This window comes from Cydia splendana, chromosome 15, assembly GCF_910591565.1.
Source record: "Cydia splendana chromosome 15, ilCydSple1.2, whole genome shotgun sequence".
Classification (NCBI taxonomy): Eukaryota; Metazoa; Arthropoda; class Insecta; order Lepidoptera; family Tortricidae; genus Cydia; species Cydia splendana.
In genome coordinates this window covers 1,973,099-1,994,628 of record NC_085974.1, presented here as the reverse complement: position 1 = coordinate 1,994,628, position 21,530 = coordinate 1,973,099, and the positions used below count along the sequence as shown (strand labels likewise).

General features: G+C 38.0%; 1 pseudogene; it reads left to right on the top strand.

Annotated features, from left to right (window-relative positions):
• The first annotated feature begins 686 nt into the window (after positions 1-686).
• On the top strand, positions 687-11,339 carry LOC134797324 (uncharacterized; annotated as a pseudogene).
• The last annotated feature ends 10,191 nt before the right edge of the window (positions 11,340-21,530 follow it).

Sequence of the window (21,530 nt, the reverse complement as noted above, 5' to 3'; positions counted from 1 at the left end):
CTTTTGAATGTTGAAAAGCAATGTGGGCTCCTGCTTACTTTAACGTCGCGCGCTGGCTGAGGGAATACTGGGACACGCATTCAGACTTGTATGCCGTTTCACTCCCCTTGAAGTCTACCTCACGATCCGTATAGTTTCGATGTTATAACGAAAAGGCGAGGCTTAGAAAATTGTGGCTTTCCGATACTTAGATCATTCTGTTTTTCTCGATTAAGTACCCACTTCTTTAATTTCCTATACTTTTCGGGTTCGAATTCATATCTATTTATTTATATTATATATTGAGTATTTATTTATTTTTATTTATGTTATATTTATATGTGTATGCATTCTTGTATTGTTATATATCTATTTATGTGTATTTGTAATATTGTATTCAAAACTGGAATTTCATTAATTTTAATGATTGTACACTTTTGCTTTTGTTTGTCATTCATCGTTACTTCTGTCCTACTCACCTTACAGCTTACAGCCGAAGGCGGCCACACGTATTTTATATAGATTCCCAAAAACTAAACGTTATACCTGTAGCTAGTTATTAAGTTAATAAATAAAGAAGATAGTACTATCCTGGAGTTTCTTCATTACCACAAGAGCTTAAATTGAGTAGTACATCGAACAATACGACATAAAAGTTAATCTCTATTCATTCTGGTTTCTATTGCATATTATAAAGTACAAACCAGATGGTGACTTCAATGGTGCTGTCCCAGCCAAGTGGCTTAGGGGGCACTGTTGGATTTAAGGTTTTGACTATATGGGAGAAGTTGCGCAGGTAAGTTGGTTCTGGTTATTTTGTTAACTGTAGATAACATAATTTTTCATTTCTTATGCTCTGAAAGAGGGTCATTGTTGTTCTAAAAGATGTGCTGAAAATGATACGTTTCTGCATTAGAGCATTTTAAGTTCCAAGTACGATTTTATTATTTTTTTTACGATAAGCAATTGAAATTTGGGTATAAATGGATTTGTTATACAATTTCCATTCTGATATTTAACTCCCCATTCATACTTTTGCCTAAATTGTTAATAGAAAGTTGAAAGTACCCTAAAAAATACTCTAAAAATGTATACTTAGTCATGTTTTAAAAAAAACACATGCTTTTTACCTTCCTCGTATTCGAAATGAAAAGTAGAGTGTTTAACTCGGGCAAAAGGCATCATTTCATTCCTTGGTTAACAATCTTCTATTCTATAATGTCCCAAAGTAGCCAAGGGGCGTCAATATTGCGTACCAATCCTCTCTAGCCACTAGTTCATAATTGTTGAGGATCCGAAAGCCACACTGGGGTGCGAGCAAGATATGAGCATAGCGCTGCCTCACTTACACACCGGGGAGGCGTGCGGATTCGCATCATTGTGACCACGTTAGTCCATATAAAATCAAATCTCCTGACTGATGTGACTCTATTGTAGGTTTGGTCTGGAGTACTGTGACTTGCCGACGATGTTATCAAACGTTGAGGCTCTATTGAAGCTGATGGCGTTAAACGTCGATGGAAGAGGTAGGTGTAAAATTTCGTATTACAGAATGGCGAATCCTAAGAGACAGTGGCGTAGCTAGGCGTGGGCGAAGAGCCCCTCGGCCCACATCCACCACCTCGCACTCAAGGGGGCCCTGTGGGCGCCGAACCTTTTGATACCCTTGGGAATAGGTACACACTGAAAGAAAAGCGCCTCGCAGGTGCAACCTCGCCCACGCCTAGATTACTTCACGCTCTGCTAAGAGATTCTGAAAATTATTTCATCTTATTATGTACAATTTGTACATATAATTTGGCCAGCCATTTCCCTCAGTAAAAATAGGCGGCAAATTAAAAAAAAATTGGCACAAAGAGTGGTCTTCTCATAGAAAATAATAATTTCGCGCCTTTTTCTACCGACAAAGTTGATTTGCCGGATTATTTTACAAGGATAGGTATAATAAAAGTATCAAAAAGTTGTTAGATTACTTACTGAAATTCCAGGAACTCCTATAGCGTTCGTGGTTCTGACGATAATCGTTGTTGAGATCGTCTACGTGTATGTCTCCCTGGCGTGGTTCGTGTTATGGCGCGAGACCGACGACCTGGTAGCGATCATGGTCAACCTCTCATTAGGCATCGCCTGCGCCATCTGCGCGGTTAAGCTCTTTTCTCTGCATCTGAACAGGTAACAGCAGACAACAAATTGAGTCGCTTAACTTCAAACTCGGGTAAATCCATCTGTCAGATTATGCGATTTTGGTATTAAAAGGTACAAACAGCAACACTCCTCACTGTACATCGGTGGACCATATCACAAAAGGCATAAAGTCCACCGACTGTACCCAGCAACGGACGCCAATCTAGCCAAAACGCAGTTTCAGTCTTAGTTAGCTGATTAATTGCTAATGCAGTGGCGTAACTATAGGGTGTCAAAGCGAGCAAAATGCCATGGGTAGGCTCCTGACCTGAGAGGACCCCAATTTGAGGTTAACGTTATGTTTAATTTATTTGCGTTCAAACATAAAACTAATCTACTTAATATTGTTGCTAGCAACCGCGCAAAGAAAGCATTTGTAGCATACCTAGCATTCGACAAGCGCATAAACCGAGACAGTCGAATGTACCAGAATCTTCTCAAGAACCTGCGGATTGTGAAGCGCCGAGCCATCTTCGTCTGGGCCATGCCGGTCAGCACCACCCTGATCTATGTGTTAATGCCACACCTACTGCCTGGAAAGCATTTAATGGAAGACTTGCAAGTTCTTTACGGTTAGTATTAAAAGCGCACTTCAGATTTAGAGTCTACTAGTAGTTCGCCCCGAACTGAGAATTCGCGGTTTGGCAAAAATTATATAGAGCGATTTTGTTGCACCTACTTACTCGTACAGTGCGACATAATATAGTAGAAAATATTTTTTAAGAAAAATAAACCGGCTTCTAAGGAGGTAAAACCACCCACTTATCTAGTAGGTAGCATTTCGTTTCTGTAAAGGTCGCAGTTTTAGCCTAACGAACCCACTTCTGTGATAGTAGTCGGTTCTGTGAGGATTGCAGTTCGAACCTAACCAAACCCACTTTTCTAGTAGCATTTCGTTTCTGTAAGGCCCGCAGTTCTAATCTAACCTAACCCACTTTTGTTCGGTTCTGTGAGGATCGCAGTTCAAACCTAACCTAACCCACTTAAGGCGTGCTTTTCCCGTACGAGCTAAGCGAACCAGTTTTTTGAATCCATCGGAAATATAAGAAACAATGTTTTAAAATTGTGAAAAAAATATATCTTATACTTAAGGATCTGGCAGATATGTTTTGGATCTCAAAAACATGATTAGATAAACTTTGCTCGATAGAAAAAAATTCCAAAGTTACGCCTTTTTTAAACAATAAATCAATCTCAGAGCTACAATACAAACTTTTTTGACTTGTTTTTTACATAAATGTATAGGTAATAAGATAATCTAGATGATTTGGATCACTTTGTCTCGGTAACATCATTAAAATAATTTCTATGTTTCAATACCTACTAAATCCGCAACCGCCGTCACTCGCGAACGCACTTACGCCCTCTTCAGTCGCGCGGCAGCGCTTGTAGAGGACGGACCTGCGTCAGTATGTTCCGCGCGGTCACGTGATTTTACCATTTACAAACAATGGGAAACAAAGCATATGAAACGTAAGAAAAAGTCACTAAGTGCTATAAAAACACACTTTCTGATAACAGAAGCATCTAATACTTTACGAGGTGCTTGAAAGCGCCTAGCTTTCCTACATCAACAGTTAAAATATTTCAGTATTTTCACTAGGTCAGCAACCAATTTCAATGTAGGTAAATAATATTATATTCCTAGATAATATAATTGTGAGTATGTAAGTATGATATATTTACAGTATTTCACCTTTACTGATATACCTACGTCCGATCTGCAAAATGATTACATTCCTTCGTGCTCTTTGAGTCCTTTGAAAATCAGAAATTATTTATTTGGATTGATACAGTATGGGGATGTTACAATATATGTATAGTGTTACGCTTTTAGTATGAGGGTGCCGAAGGCGCCCGGCTTTGGATCGCATGCAACGCGCCACGCCCGTCAAGCGTGCAAATTCATCATCATAATCATAAATTTAAATAAATATAAAATGTCAAACTGAAATAATTGAAAAAATTACCCTAATAGGCATATCGCAATACAATTATTTAAGAACTAAATACATATCACTAATTTTAATATTTGACCACGGTCGACATGAATTAAATATAATTGAGAGTTCAAGGTGCCTACAGGCAGTTCATCTTGCGCTTGGTTGTATTAGTCTTGTTCGAGAAACTGAATACGGTGAAAAATAGAGATAATACTCCTAAAAATACGTGTGATACCTCATTAGATTCGTCATAATGCCTAGAAAAATGCATTCGAAGCGTACACAAAATATCAAAAGTTATAAGCACAAAAAGGGGGAAAAAGTAGAGATCTTTAATTTCCCCAATATCTCAAAAAGTATTCATATTACGGTGCGAGATGGGTGGGGGGTGCTCGACCAAATGTCATAGAGGGCCCCAAGACAAAACAAACTGCATTTAAAAATTTTCAAAATGGCCGACTTTATTTTTTTTTTTTTTTAAGTTGGTCCGAGCGCGCTGAGATTTGCTGAGATTGAGGGCCCAAAATTACCATGTGAAAAAAATTTTTGGAAAAATCCAAAATGGCGGCGGACACGGGCCAAATTCAAATTTCCAAGTAGGTTAGGCGAGCCCGAAGGGCGAGCTTCAGGCTGGGAGGCCGAAGGCCGACCCCGCGGAGGGCCGTCAGGCCCGGAGCTTTATCTCGAATGTCCAAGCATGCTCCACCCCCAGTAATTTTGGGCGAGGCCGAAGGCCAAGCTGCGGGAATGACGAACAAAGCAAAATCCTATACAAAAAGTGTGTTAAGCGAGCCCGAAGGGCGAGCTTCAGGCAGGGAGGCCAAAGGCCGACCCCAGTGGATGGCCGAAGGCCCGGAGCCTCCACCCCGACTCCCAAAACGCGAGGCCGAAGGCCGAGCTGCGTGAATGCAGTTCCTCCAAACGTCCTACAAAGTCAACTTTCTTGATAAGCGGAGCCGGCGGGCCGAAGGCCCGAAGCGTCACACGTGAGGAGGAAGTTGGAGCTGAAACACGACCCAATAGGAAAAGTTACGATTTCCCAAGCACGCGAGGCCGAAGGCCAAGCTGCGGGAATGAAGTTCTCGCATGCGGATCTTTTCTTTCTATCAAAAGTACAACTTTATTTATTTCTCCCTTTGGAAAACAAACTACTACACAACAATAACAACAGCAGGAATGGACTGCTACCAACAATGTGGGTTAGGTTAGGTTAGAACTGCGACCCTCACAGGAACAGACTGCTACCAGAAAAGTGGGTTAGGTTAGGTTAGAAATGCGACCCTCACAGAAACGGACTGCTACCAGAAAAGTGGGTTAGGTTAGGTTAGAACTGCGACCCTCACAGGAACGGACTGCTACCAGAAAAGTGGGTTAGGTTAGGTTAGAACTGCGAACCCTACAGAAACGGACTGCTACCAGAAAAGTGGGTTAGGTTAATAGTTACAACAGCACAAACAACAGCAACAACAACACGTCAACAACAGCACCAACAGCAAACAACACGCGTACCGCGGGGCCCTCGGGCCCCGCGCATAGGGCAAAATCTAGTTAATATTATTAAAGAGGAGGATATTTCCAATACAACATTATATACTTGCAGGACTGTATCTCCATTATTTATACTTTTTATTCAACGCTGAACACAGTCCTCCACGCCTCATTTTCGGCGTGAAAAAGCGATTACGTAACATTCAATATAATTTTAAAGGTATTAAATATTCATTGAAAATAAAAAAAAAATTATGGTGTATTTAAAACATGTCAACAAATGTACTACTTGTAGAAATTTATCTTAAAGTTATTTAGGCAATTGTTAATTAACAAAATTTTCTCAAACTTCCTTCTTTATTGAAAACGAAAAAAAATTTATAAATAACTTGCGTAAAATTTTGTCGCTCTTCTCATATAAATGCTTAATAAGATCACATTATAAAAAATTTAATACGTTTTAAGACGCTATTTTGGGTTTTACACATTATTACGCGATCAAGATCATAAAAAAAAAACATTTAGTAAACTTTACTAAATCAGATTATTTGTGAAGGGTGCGGAATACGGGGTGTGATTACAGGGAGTTCAAAATAAGGCGGGTATAAGACAATTTTTTTTTAATATTTTGTGTTATTCAGTCAGTTACGTGGTCTTTCACTATCGGCCTCATCTGAGAATTCAAAGTCGCTCAACGAGCTATGGAGAGGGCTATGCTCGGAGAAATGAGGAGATCCGTAGACGAACTAAAGTCACCGACATATACTGTGTGCATATTTATTTGCGTTATTTGACATCTGTCACTCACAACAGCAATACAACGTAAAATGTCTCGCACATCGAAATCACAAAGGAAAACAATTGCACTACGAACGTTTACGTTCTACGTTTTTTTTTAATTTTAGGGCTAGCCGGACACCACCTTTATGAATCGGTAGTCGTCTAAGTAAATCGATATAAATTTTTCATTTTTCTTTTAATAAAAATAAGGAAAAGGTGGATAATCAACTGTAAATATGGATATATTTATCGTCACCTAACAGACAACAAATTTGACACAGAAATAACATAAATAAACTTTAAAATAGATCCCCAGTTAGTTTAGATTTTGACGATGGGTGCGACCTACTCGGTCGGTGTATTAAATGCCTTGCGCGAAAACCATATAATTCTAGCTTTATTTAAATCGCAAATAAAAATTCATTATACGTCACAATTCGATACCTCAGTCTACGTGCCATCCAATCGCAATCGCTTGCTGTGACTATCGATTTGGGTTAGTTACATCTCTGTAATTAATGGACAACCTTCTAACCATCGACAGGGCAGCTTAGGCTGGTCCAGAAAATGCACTTATAGGTGTAGTAAAAGTTTCGTGGTTTTAGAGATAATCGCACTTTTGTCTTTTTTACTAGTTAGCACCATACTTCACTTTAAACACCATCTAGGCCATATATTTATTTGTAGAAATGTAAATAGCATGTGTGATACCATTTTAGAATCAGTATTAGATAAACTATTTTTAAGAAAGTTGGCCACTCTGTTCTCCATACATTTTTTTTTCACGACAAGTGACCAGACTTCTTGAAAATGTTATATATATATATATATATATATATATATATATATATATATACATATATATGGGCAGGCCACATTGCGCGCAGAGAAGATGGCCGATGGTGTCGAAAAGTGCTCGAGTGGAGACCACGGACGACCGGAATGGAGGTCCAAGGGGAAGGCCTATGTTCAGCAGTGGACGTCTTATGGCTGAGATGATGATGATGAGTCAGTTACAGCTTAATTAAAAAATATATATATAATGTACTTAATAAAATGTAGGTACCATCGGTGCGCGAGTTTGACTCGCACTTAATTGAATTATTTTCTTGAAAACATTGTTTCGTTAAAATTGTGTGATCATTAAAGTAGGTATAAAGTCGATAGGTATTGTAAACAATAATTTATTAAGTTAGGCAACAAAAGTATTGGAAATTGTGATAATGAGACCCACCAAAAACATTTTCATGTAAAATGTTGCCAAAAAGAAACCATAAGGCTTGCACTGACAAAAAGTTATCAGAAATTTACTTTGAAACTGTTTTTTTTTTGTTTTTAGAGCTTATAAATAAGTACTACTGATCAGTAACAACGTTTTAATTTCACGGCAGCGGTATTGAGTTAAAGGAATCTGTAAAGTAAAATTATTGATTAAGGTTAATAACCATTATAAATAGAACCCTTAATTGACCGTCTCCTTTAAAATTGTTACTTTCCTTTAGGTACTTTAACTCGAACACGCTGCCATGAAATTAAAACGTTCTTTACTGATCAATAATAAGTACACATGTCTATATAAAAATAATAATTCTACATGAAATGATCAGAAATACGTAATGCAAAAAATACATACGTACATATACAATAAAAACTCTAAAACGTGACCATTTCCCGGTCTAGTTAAAATACTGCCATCATAAGATCATTATACTGTGACCCGTCTGCTATGTTTACCGTGCGCGGCGCGCGCTCACGATCTCGGCGAGCGGGTCGCGGGACTCGCGGGCGGGGCTTCACGGTTTGCCGCGCACCTCACCCCCTCAGATTCGTTGATGAGTCGAATCATATCGCCTTAACGGCGCGTGCGGTGCGGAGTACGGGGGTTTGAGCGGGAGGGGCTAGTAAGTTTGGCATCATTATACTTTATAAGTACCTACATTTTATGGTAGGTAATCATAGTGGTTTATTTAGTTTAGGTATTAGTGGTTTTCCGGGTCAAGGTCCGAGTCCGGGTCCGGGTCCAGTTCTGGGTCCAGGACCAGGTCCAGGACCAGATCCGGGTCCAGTTCTGGGTCCAGGACCAGGTCCGGGTCCAGTTCTGAGTCCAGGGCCAGGTCCGGGTCCAGTTCTGGGTCCAGGACCAGGTCCAGGTCGAGGTCCAGGTCTAGGTCTTGGTTCAGGTCCAAGTCCAGGTCCAGGTCCAAATCCAGGTCCGGGTCCGGGTTCAGGTCCAAATAAGAGCCCGGATCCAGGTCCAGGTCTGGGTCCAAGGCCAGCTCCGTCAAAATCGAAATTCGAAATCGCCAAACGTGTACTATGCGTCGTTGAAGAGTTCCGTTCTGATCATCATCAGCAGTTCCACTTCATCAAATGCGACATTTGTTAATGAAAATGCTTGGTTTTCTGATGAAAATACCAAAATATCTATACGCATGCCTTTAAGATTTGAGGAGTTCCCTCGATTCCTCATGGATCCCATCATCAGAACTCAAGCTTGACATAAATGTGACTTAAAAACTTAACTTGCTTAATAAAAACATAACGAAGAGGACAAATCGCCAAACGTAAACTATGCGTCGTTGAAGAGTTCCGTTCTGATCATCATCAGCAGTTCCACTTCATCAAATGCGACAGTTTTTAATGAAAATGCTTGATTTTCTGATGAAAATACAAAAATCTCTATATGCATGCCCTTAAGATTTGAGGAGTTCCCTCGATTCCTCGTGGATCCCATCATCAGAACTCGAGCTTGACAAAAATGTGGCTTTAAAACTTAACTTGCTTAACAAACATAACGAAGAGGACAAATCGCCAAACATGAACTATGCTTCGTTGAAAAGTTCCGTTCTGATCATCATCAGCAGTTCCACTTCATCAAATGTCACTTTTTTGAATGTATGTGCTTGATTTGTTAATAAAACACATAAATCACTATAATTATGTATGCCTTTAAGATTTGAGGAGTTCCCTCCATTTCTCGTGGATCCCATCATTAGAACTGGGTTTTTGATAAAAACGGGACCAATCTGTATGCATATACATACAATCAAAAAAATAATTTTCAAAATCGGTCCAGTAATGACGGAGATATGCAGTAACAAATATAAAAAAATCACAGTCGAATCTCCTCTTTTTGAGATTTAAAAGTCGGTTAATAAATGAGGGCGCCACTTGCTACGTAGCTGTCACATTTTTTGACGTAAAATGCTTACACATGGCAACAATTTATAGTCTGTCAAGCCAATTCCGTCAGTAGAAAAAAGCGGCTAAAAATGTAGGCGCGAAGGGTTATCGTCCCATAGATAATTTGAATATCGCGCCTTTTTCTACTGACAAACTTGTTTGACCGACTATAGTATGGAAATTTTAGAGTTAAATTTTATTTTATTTCTACTATTTTATGTCCCACTATAGGCGGCAATGGATCAAAAATCGCGTGGATATATTACAAGGTCTGTGGAGCCCTTAACTGATACTGCATCTGTGGTAAGCCGAAATATTTCCTGTCAAATGTCAAATACCTATATTATGTTTATTTTTATCTTGCTAATTATTTCAAAATGGTAAATTTATAAACGATATTATAAAAGTGCAAGCCGAGCACTTTCATTTGATACCAAACTCGACCATACTTTCTTGCAAAAAGATGACCAGAATAGCAAGACCCCTCACAAATAGCTTTTTAGCCTTCTAAGCTCTTCTAGCTTAATAACCCCTTGATCGAGCCTGCTCATAATTTAATGACTAAAATATAATGCCCTCAACTACACGTTTACCCAATTTAATTTAAATTAGAACAAATTTACTTAAGTTCTTGAGTATCAAACTATCCTCTGATAGTTCAGCTTAAAAACATCGAAATGCCGGGACGTGCCCCTAGCCAGCCGCGTGTTCCAAGTCGAATGTAAGAACTTCGTTCGCTTCGCTCGCTCGTTCGATTAGACAATACACAAGTCAGATTCTCCTATGTGCATATGAAATTTAGATTAGAAATCCCGACGACTGGCGAGAGTTTAAAAGCAGTGCATAATTAATACATCAGGTCTGGTTCGTGAAAGCGTTTTTGCTATAAAATTTTCCATGTATTTACGGGCTACGGACTGAGAGCTTTCACAGTAGGTATCTACTCTTTACCCATTCTCGGGTTATATTGATACATTCAGCTGAACGACTGTCCGACGGACAGTGTCCGTGATATGATTCATCTTTCCGGTGTCTTGGCGCAGGGCCGTCTTTTTACTTTAGAGTACTTAGGTACATATATTTAGCAAATTTTCTTACTGTCTTATTGTTTCAGGACTAGAACCAATGTTCGAATCACCAAACTTCGAGATATATCACATTGTAATGGGTACGGCCATGATGTTTCTGGTGTATGCGGTTGGGACCGTCGGGTACCTCCTCATGGTCTTCACAGGCTACATAGAAGCACAAATGACAGCCCTGAGCCATGAGCTACTCCATCTCTGGACCGACGCTCAAGCATTGACCTTCGGAGACGTTCAGAATGAAAACAAACTAAGAAATCAATATATTAAACAACAGCTGGAATTCATCATCCAAGCGCACGCTGCCAACTTAGCCCTATTACGATTAACTAAAGACATTTTTAGCAACTCCATTGCCATCGAATTTTGCTTACTGGCGATATCTCTTACAGTCGAATTGCTGGGTGGATTAGAGAATACCTATTTACTGATACCCTTCGCTTTAACCCAGGTCTCCATGGATTGTTTCACAGGACAGCGCCTAATCGATGCGAGTTTAACGTTTAAGGAAGCGGTGTATTCTTGTGAGTGGGAGAACTTCGATGTACAGAACATGAAAATTGTGTTGGTTATTCTGCAGAATTCGCAGACGATGGCGCTTTCGGCGGGGGGCTTGGCGGAGCTTCGATACACTAGTCTTATGTCAGTGTTTAGGGCTATATATTCGGCATACGCGGCGCTGCGCTCTACAATGTAATAGGCTCTACAAAATGTAATCTACAAGTAGGCTCAGAGAACGGAGTTTTTGAAAAGTTGTAGCTAGTAGCGCTGTTTTAGATCACAATACAACCGTATTTCCAGCTAAAAAATTAGCAATATAGAAGCCTTTCTCTATGAGCTTTAGCGATTCGAATCCTGAGTTTTCGACTTTCGCTCGATTGTCGGTCGATAGAAAAAATCACGAACATAAGTTATGCACTTTAAAAAATATAATAAATTTTGCACAAAAAAACTGAAAACATGAAAATTGGTTCTAAAAATGAAGAATATTATGCTTAAGGGACTTGGCGATTTTTTTTATAAACAAAAAAAATCATTAACGACGCAATCTCGTGGATCGGGTCCCTGAATGTGGACTTATAATTATAGTTATGTAGCTATCTATTGTAAAAATGTTTATTTATATGCGCAATACTATTAAATAAATTAAATAAATTAACGTGATCGGATATCATCGGTCCTGAAGTTCGCCTTTTTGTACATTTTATGTAAATATTATTCTGTTTCATTGTATTTTAACCAAATTTTAACCTGTATTATGCACTTAACATAACTTACAAATAAAGTGTTTACATACATACATAAAAATTAGATAGAGTCTGTGCGGAAAGAGAAGAGTCGTGCAAAGTACTTACCTATTGGGCCCAATACATTCCACGACTCTTCTCTTTCCGAACAGACTATCAATTTTAATTTTGTTCCATAATCTAAAATACCTACCTAAATAACTACACACTGTCTCTTGACTCTTTAAAGTTAAAATCTTTTTAGATAGGTAATATGGTATATGTGTATGCTTTGGTCAAGATAACAACTGCTCGCCAAGTATCAAAACCTTGCTAGTGAACTATTATATTTTAATATTTGAAGACTAAACTTTTTTCGCTGTAAGCTGCCGCATATTAAACGTTTAAACTTGTAAATGTGTGCGTAAAAACTACATCGTTTTATTGTATTTGATGATTTTAGAATATATTTATGACAAATAAAATTTTAATACTGCGCTTGCTTACGTAATATCAAATACGTCTTAGCAAAATCCAAACGCCGAACGTCTGAAACGTCACTGTCACTGCCACAAAACGTAATTAATTACAAGGTACACACACTTCTTTACGATAATTTGGGTCTTCAAGCCACATAATCATTGCCTACATTAACTGTGATATGGACTGCCTCTGCTTACTACTACTAAATAATACCTATAATTCGTAATCCTAAATTACATTTGATATTTTTACTATCTTTATTGAAAAACGTTTTCGTGCCGTTTCGTGAAAAAAATTAATTAATCAACTTCGCATGCGTTCAAAATGGGCTGTGGCAGGGATATTTTACCTACATACATATAATAATAGAACTATCAATACGAAGAATCAAGAAGTTGTTGCAGCCAGAATTAAGAATTTACCAAGGAGAGGGCATGCCACTATAATATTTTTCGCACTTATATCGTAAATAACTATTATGTACAATTTGAGTTGCACGAGTAATTATTGGGTGTACACTACATAATTCCGAAATATTTTATGCCGAAATTTAGAATATCGAATTTTATTATTCCAATTTTTAAATGCTCGACCCATCAAAATTCCGATTGTCTTCATTACCAAACGATGAAAATCACGAAGTTTTATATTTCCGAATAGCAAAACCGGCGATTTTTTTTTAAATTCCGAACCACATAATTACGAATATAACAATTCCGATAGTAAAAAACATCGAATTTAACATTTACGATTTTTGAAATCACTAATTCCGAATTGTCATTATTCCGAAATTTTGAATTCCGATTTGACGTGATTCCTATTTTAAATATGTCAATTTTTTAAATTCCGAATAACGATATTCCGAATTTGTTGTTAATAAATCAATCAATCAATCAAACCAAAATCAAAAATATACTTTATTCATGTAGGCCTAGCAACAAGCTCTTATGAATCGTAATTAATCTTAATCTAATTATCAGAGCAATTTATTGATGTTAATATTATTCCATAATAAAATTGGATTATTATACATATCAAATTTAACACTAAGAATTTCACAAAAGGATCGTCAAACATTAAAAATATTGTATAAAAAAATACTAGTCTAGAATTTCTAGAATAAAATCTAAATGTGAAAAAAAAGCATAAGTAACAAAAGAAGTAGATAGTATTACATCGGAATATCCATTTCCTCATCAATAATCAAATATACCTAATAAATAAATAATCATTTCGAATAACAATTAATCCCACGTTGTAATATCATTCATGTAGTCTTGTGTGGTATAATAAGCTTTAGAAATAAGTTTACGCTTTACATAATTCTTAAATTTATTAATAGATAATTCAGTAATATGGTTTGGAAGTTTATTATAAAATCTTACACAATTACCCATGAATGATTTTTTTATTTTATGGAGCCGAGTGAAGGGCACTGCGAGCTTATGTTTATTTCTAGTATTAATATTATGAATTTCACAATTTTTCCTAAAATTTACAATATTTTTATGTACATACAGAATATTCTCATAAATGTATTGACAGTGCACTGTCATTATGTCAATTTCCTTAAATTTATCTCTTAGTGAGTCTCTATGGTTCATTTTGTATATTGCTCGAATAGCCCTCTTCTGCAGAACAAAAATGGTATTTATCTCTGAAGCACCGCCCCACAGTAAAATACCATATGCCATAATGCTATGGAAGTAACTTAAATATACTAATCGAGCTGTTTTCACGTCAGTGTGTGACGGATTTTGCTCACTGCAAAAGCTGCAGAGCTCAGTCTATTCGAAAGAGTAGCAATATGGGGACCCCACTGGAGTTTAGAATCTAAAGTTATACCAAGAAAAACTGTACTATCAACTAATTCTATAAATAAATAAATCTCTAATTAAATAAAGGGGGGTCGCAGTTCTAACCTAACCTACACCTACTTTTCTAGTAGCAGTTGGTTTCTGTGAAGGTCGCAGTTCTAACCTAACCTACACCTACTTTTCTAGTAGCAGTTGGTTTCTGTGAAGGTCGCAGTTCTAACCTAACATAACCCACATTTCTAGTAGCAGTTGGTTTCTGTGAAGGTCGCAGTTCTAACCTAACCTAACCCACTTTTCTAGTAGCAGTTGGCTTCTGTGAAGGTCACAGTTCTAACCTAACCTAACCCACTTTTCTAGTAGCAGTTGGTTTCTGTAAAGGTCGCAGTTCTAACCTAACCTACTTTTTTAGTAGCAGTTGGCTTCTGTGAAGGTCGCAGTTCTAACCTAAGCTAACCTACTTTTCTAGTAGTAGTTGGTTTCTGTAAAGGTCGCAGTTCTAACCTAACCTAACCCACTTTTGTAGTAGCAGTTGGTTTCTGTAAAGGTCGCAGTTCTAACCTAACCTAACCCACTTTTCTAGTAGCAGTTGGTTTCTGTGAAGGTCGCAGTTCTAACCTAACCTAACCCACTTTTCTAGTAGCAGTTGGCTTCTGTGAAGGTCACAGTTCTAACCTAACCTAACCCACTTTTCTAGTAGCAGTTGGTTTCTGTAAAGGTCGCAGTTCTAACCTAACCTACTTTTTTAGTAGCAGTTGGCTTCTGTGAAGGTCGCAGTTCTAACCTAAGCTAACCTACTTTTCTAGTAGTAGTTGGTTTCTGTAAAGGTCGCAGTTCTAACCTAACCTAACCCACTTTTGTAGTAGCAGTTGGTTTCTGTAAAGGTCGCAGTTCTAACCTAACCTAACCCACTTTTCTAGTAGCAGTTGGTTTCTGTGAAGGTCGCAGTTCTAACCTAACCTAACCCACTTTTCTAGTAGCAGTTAGTTTCTGTGAAGGTCGCAGTTCTAACCTAACCTAACCCACTTTTCTAGTAGCAACTGACTTCTGTGAAGGTCGCAGTTCTAACCGAACCTAACCCACTTTTCTAGTAGCAGTTGGCTGAAGGTTGGGTAAAGGTTGCAGTTCTAACCTGACCCACTTTTCTAGTAGCAGTTGGTTTCTGTAAAGGTAGCAGTTCTAGGATGTCGAAATGATTTTAATGCATTTTTTTTTTGCAGATCAATTTTAAAAACGGCTTAGCTTTAATTACTTCCCTTTTGAAAATCACGAATTTCATTATTCCGAGTTTACAAAAGATCGAATTTCTGAATACCGAATTATTTTATTTCCGAACGGTCAATGATTTTTCAGAATAGACAAATTCGGAAAAAATATTATCGATTTTTTTTTAAATCAGAACTTTAAGCTTTCGTTCATATGACAATCGGATTTTAAGTGTTCGGAAATAGCGCAGTCGTGATTTTCTTCTTTCGTGGTTTTCAAAGTCGTAATTTCGATATTTTGGATGTGTAAAAAATCGTGATTATGAAAGTCGGAAAAACATATTTCGGAATATTTGGGTGTTCCCGTAATTATTATCCCACCAAAAACATAAATGTAAAAAAGGAGAGCCAAGTTCAATACAAAAATTATGCTTGGCTGTGGGGTTCGCCGCAAAAAAGAATGGAGATCTAAATGAGTGCCAAGTTCTATGCAAAATCCAAATATGTATTTATAGCAACAAAATAACATTATAAACAAGTATTAAACTCTATTTCTTTGCTTTATTGCATACCTATAACAATTGCTGTTATTAAAAAAAAATGTGAGATCTTAAAGTAGGTTGGGTTTGACTTGGCCAGTTTATATTACATCAGTCATTTTATAAAGTTATTCAACATTAATTCTGATAAAAACTGGCCAAGCCAAATCTAACCTACTTTAAGATCTCACATTTTTTTTTAATAACAGCAATTGTTATAGGTATCCAATAAAGCAAAGAAATAGAGTTTAATACTTGATTATAATGTTATTTTGTTCCTATAAATACATATTTGGATTTTGCATAGAACTTGGCACTCATTTAGATCTCCATTCTTTTTGCGGCGAACCCCACAGCCAAGCATAATTTTTGTATTGAACTTGGCTCTCCTTTTTTACATTTATGTTTTTGGTGGTGTGACGATTACACAATAAACAGTACGACGCAACTACCCGCTAGCTTCACTCCGTGGAGAAGTGTCATAGCGTACGGGTGGCTGGCGGAGTGCACGAGTGATAACAGTTGTTTCATTTGATCACCCAGTACACAACGGAGCCTGGACGTCACAGATGGCGACGAGGGTAAAATATTACAAAAAAAAATACGGAAAGGGAAGGTAACGGTGGCGGAAAAAAAAACAAATCTAAGGTATGGAAATCCTAACCTAATAGCTACCGTATTTGTCCATTTCCTCCCGAGCTGCCGATTGTATTCAGGTAATACAAAATTTTGGGCGAGGTGATATTCTGTGTAACGAGTGACGTACGGTTGTAGATAATACGAAAATATTAAAACTGCAATGATTTTGTTAGGCGGTACTTACGTAAGTAGGTTATGAAATTCCAAACTCACGTATGTATTAAACGAGGAGTATTAAAGGAACTAATGCAGAATTTAAATATTACTGTAAAAACGTAGATCTAGTACCTATACCTAATTTCATAGTTTTGTTTACAATCAATGTTAATAAAAACAATTATGTATATGCGCAGTTGAATTTGTCGACTGTTTACATAAGAACAGTGGTTAACTTTACAACTATTATTGAGTAAATAATTGATGGTACGCAGCTCGGGAGGAATGTTTACTAAGCAAAGAAGAAATATACGCGTGCTTATTACACTAACTCTTTGACAATGGCTACTGTGCGTGAGCCTGGTTACCAAATGTAAATCCAAAAGTGTAATCAATGCAAGATAGATCAATAATTGGGGTCACTACAAAAAATAATGTACTCAGGTTACATTATTTCTATGATGTGGCACCGACGTATTAGCCATGAATTTTTCCATGAAATGACAGAAACGAATATGCTGATGGTTTGCGTGTTACAAATACAGATGGTACATGGTTTATTTTCTGACTCAAAATCGTATATTAGAATTCATATCATATAAAGGGTAAATAATCAAACTACCTTCGCGGAAATCATGATTATTATGAGTTGTGTATCTACCGTTCATACTTAAAATATACCGACCTACTTAGTCGTGTAATTAAATACTAAGATATTTTTAAATGAGGGAACGTATAGAGAAACCTGCATATTAAGTCGGTAAAATGTATGTCAATATCGAATGCCAATGAATTGTCAAGGAATGTCAAATTATGTCAAATGTAAGGAGAGGTGCCGAAACACCAACGAAAAAATGTCAAATATAAGAAGCGCGTTTTTACTGCAAGGTTAGAAATTACAATGAATACAAAATGTTGATCTTATTAATAATTACAGCTAGGTTGAGTGGGAAATTGCGATGCGTGTGCAAGATGACGCTCTACTTTTTGGGCAAAGTACAGATGCATCGTTTGCACGGAGATGTTGTTTTGGGTCAGATCAAAGTGCACATGCATAGCTGCAGAAAATGTACATCTTTGTACATAGTGGCGACTCAGAAAAGGGGCGCTAAGTTAATAACAAACAGAAGTCAGGTCGAACTATATAAGTTAAAATACATGCATGTAAAATCTAGGTAATATGTAAATCTAGAGTCAAATATAAAACAAATAAGGTTTGAGTACATTTAAACACAAATTGAATGATTTAATTATTAACTATAGGTAGGCACTTAAAGGTTCGTACTTGAGTCAAAAACCACCTCAGTCGGGGCGGTTGTATGTTTTCGCGCACTTGGTACTGGTTCACTATACACACATTCACTTTTTTCACTATCACTTGTTTCTTTTTTGTCAAGCGGTTGCTGCCGTTCCAATCTCCAGGTTCCCGTTCGGTATTTGTAGTATACGTACAAAATAATGACGAGTATGGGTATGCTGATGATTAATGATGTTCCGATGGTAATGTATTGGTATCGGTCATGAGAGGACATCTCTTCAAATCTGGATTGGGACTTAAGCAGTTGTATGTCACGATGAAGGTGTTGGAATTCTTGTTCATGCGTTTCATTATTGAATGTCATGTGAATGATTGATGTATTCAGTACATTATTTAGGGGGGATAATTCTAATAAGATATTATGAGGTTCTAAGTCAATAAGTGTTTTCTCGATATAATCTTTGTTGGCATATAGCATAAAAGTGTCACCTTTCAATACACAACCTTGACCGAGCTGAATCAGTCCGTTGTTATGAAGTGCTTTCGTCGCCAGGCCGTCTGGGCATAAAATGCGAACTAAGCATTCTTCGCAGCAGGCGAATAGCCATGTGTTCTGTTTATGCAATTTGTACCATCTGTCGGCGCAGGGTTTTGTTTCCGTGTGGCAATAGGAGTCATATTTCTTGTGATGATTTAGGATTTCTGTGTTACAAATAGATTTGCCTTGTTGTACGTCATAGATGGGATTGTTCAAGTGACATAATAACTTTTGTTCGTTCATTTGGAGGCATGTGTTGATGTCAGTGAGTTCCATTGGGATGAACGTGTCTTGATTAATGTTAAATGCAATTAGTTCGGTTCCGGGAATGACCTGTATGATGTTGTCACGTGATGCGTGTTGCGGGACACTTATTAATCGGTCAATTTCATATACTTCGTCGCTTAGTAAGGGGATTTTGACTTCCATTATAAGATATTGGTCGGTTATGCGAGCTTGAATTTTAAGTAACTTGTATAAGTTGCGTATATTGTCATGAATCTCAGGAAGGGCTAATTTGCTGGCTAGGTGGCGAGCTATTTTATTTAATTCAGTTTGCAATTGGTTTGGAGATAGAAGATGGACGTCGACTTGTCCGTGATACATATTAGTTAAGGTATTTATAACGGTTTGCTGTATGTTTTTCAGATGTTGAAGGATTCCGTTCGCTGCCATAGAAGATGTCATAATGTACAATGCATTTTCGTGTTGAGTATAAACATGTGTTGTTTCCGTTGATAATCTGTTTAGGTGCTCAGTAAGAATTTGAAATTGCTTGCTCATAGTATGTTCGTTGCGCTTTAATATATTGCCTTCAGCTTCGATTATGCTAGTCTGATTTTTTATTAGTTGTAGTAAATGTTGTTCGTTGTTTCGTGTCATTTGGATGTCATTTTCATATTTTTCGGCGAAACGTTGATCCAATACCCCAAATAGGGAGTTTGCAAGGTAACCCACTCCGTCAGCTAGCCCTCGCCTGTACCGAGGATTTTCCATAGGTTGATTTTTGAGTAACGTGTTGTAGTAGCGTAATTCTCGCATGTCTTGGTCTAGCTGATTAACAATAATATGAAATTGTTCTAACATCTCGGGCCGTATCGAACGTTTAATCTGTGTCACATATCTATTCAACGCGTCTATATTTTGCCAGTAATTTGTCATGTTATAATATAGAACGATTTTCCAATCATCTTTGATTTCTTGCATGTCAGATATCCTGTCGAAATATAATGTTCGATCAGAGTCCAATGAAGTTATTTTGAAGGTTCTTGCATCGGCTTGAGTAACAGGAGTGAATAGTGTCATCATTAGCAATAGAGAGTAACATAAAAGTGACATCCAGGACGTCTTGCGGGATCTCGAGGAGGGGTTTGCATTGATAGAGGGGGGCGATGAGTGGTTATCGTTGTCATTTCTTGTATTGTCATTTGAATTAGTGATAAGTGGTACGAGTTGCACAATGGGCCGCTTCATGATGGCGTTTTCTGTTTTTAGGGTGACCACTCTCGTGTGTCCATCTTTTCCAGGGTGGGTGTCGATAACTCGGCCTAAAGCCCATCGTCCAACAGGTTGATTGCTTCGAATGCACACAATGTCGTTCAACTGTAGATCGTCGGTTGGCTTCTGCCATTTATTTCTCGACTGTAATTGTTGTAAATATTCTCTAGACCAAACCAACCAAAAGTCACGGGTTATTTTTTGTACTAGTTGCCATCTCTTTCTTAGATCATAGTCCGAATCGATGGGTTCAGGGATTGTCAGGTGGGCGTCTCCCACGATTAGGAAGTGACCCGGTGTGAGGCACTTCAGATCTTCAATATTTTCAGTCAGGGGGCACAATGGTCTTGAGTTAAGACATGCTTCAATTTGGTACAGCAAAGTCGAAAATTCCTCGTAAGTCAATTTTTGCTCCCCAATTACCCTTTTTAAATGGTATTTAGTACTTTTAACACTTGCCTCCCATAGGCCGCCTGCTGAAGGCCAAGCGGGGGCGTTAAAGTGCCAGGTTGTGCCCTTGTCAGTAAGACAGTTTATTACTGTTGTATCCATGCTTTGTAATATTTCCTTATGTTCTTTTTGCAGTTGCCGATTAGCGGCTACAAAATTGGTCCCATTGTCGCTGTACATGTCTTTTGGTGCTCCACGTCTCGCACAGAACCGGCGGAATGCTGCCAAGAATGCACTGCTGCTGAGTTCTGATACCAATTCTAGGTGTACTGCTTTTGTTGCAAGACAGACAAATACGGCTATGTAGGCCTTCAGTGTCTTTATCCCTCTGCCCTTGTTTGCTTTAATGTCAACAAATCCTGTAAAATCTATTCCCGTGTGTAAGAAGGGGCGGGATGGTGTCACTCTCGGTCGAGGTAGGTCTGCCATAATTTGTTGTTGTTGTGCGGCGTTGAATCTCCGACACGTAACGCACTGGTGGAGATATTTTTTGACTGCTTGGTATCCCCCTACAATCCAGTATTTGTCGCGTAGGTGCACTAGGGTTAATTTAGGACCACCATGAAGGTTTTCTAAGTGTGCTCGTTTTACTAATAATTCTGTCAATCTGCTATTTTTTGCAATAATCATTGGATGTTTCGTGTAGTCATGGAGAGAGGAGTTGTTCAGCCTGCCTCCTACTCTCAGGACATCATTGTCATCTAAGAACGGATTGAGTTTTAAAATGTTACTTTTCGTACTGACAGTTTTGGTTGCACGTAACTTCCTTATTTCGTCGGGGAAGTCGTAGTGCTGAATGTGCTTGACAATGACCTTTTCTGCAGTTAGTAACTCGGCCACTGTTAAGTAGAATAGCTTAGCTTTCATAGTCCGCATTCGTGTTATTGCAATAAAGCGCAAAATCCATGCTAAGACTCGAGTGATATGAGTCATGTTGCTATGTCGGCTTAGTAATTCCATTATTAGCGACGGTGGCTCTGATTGCACAACATTCGCTTGTTTTGGTTTGACTTCACAATCTGTCGAGGGTATCTTGTTGTCAAGCGATGTTTTGTCAAAATTTTGTAACCATTCTGGACCTTG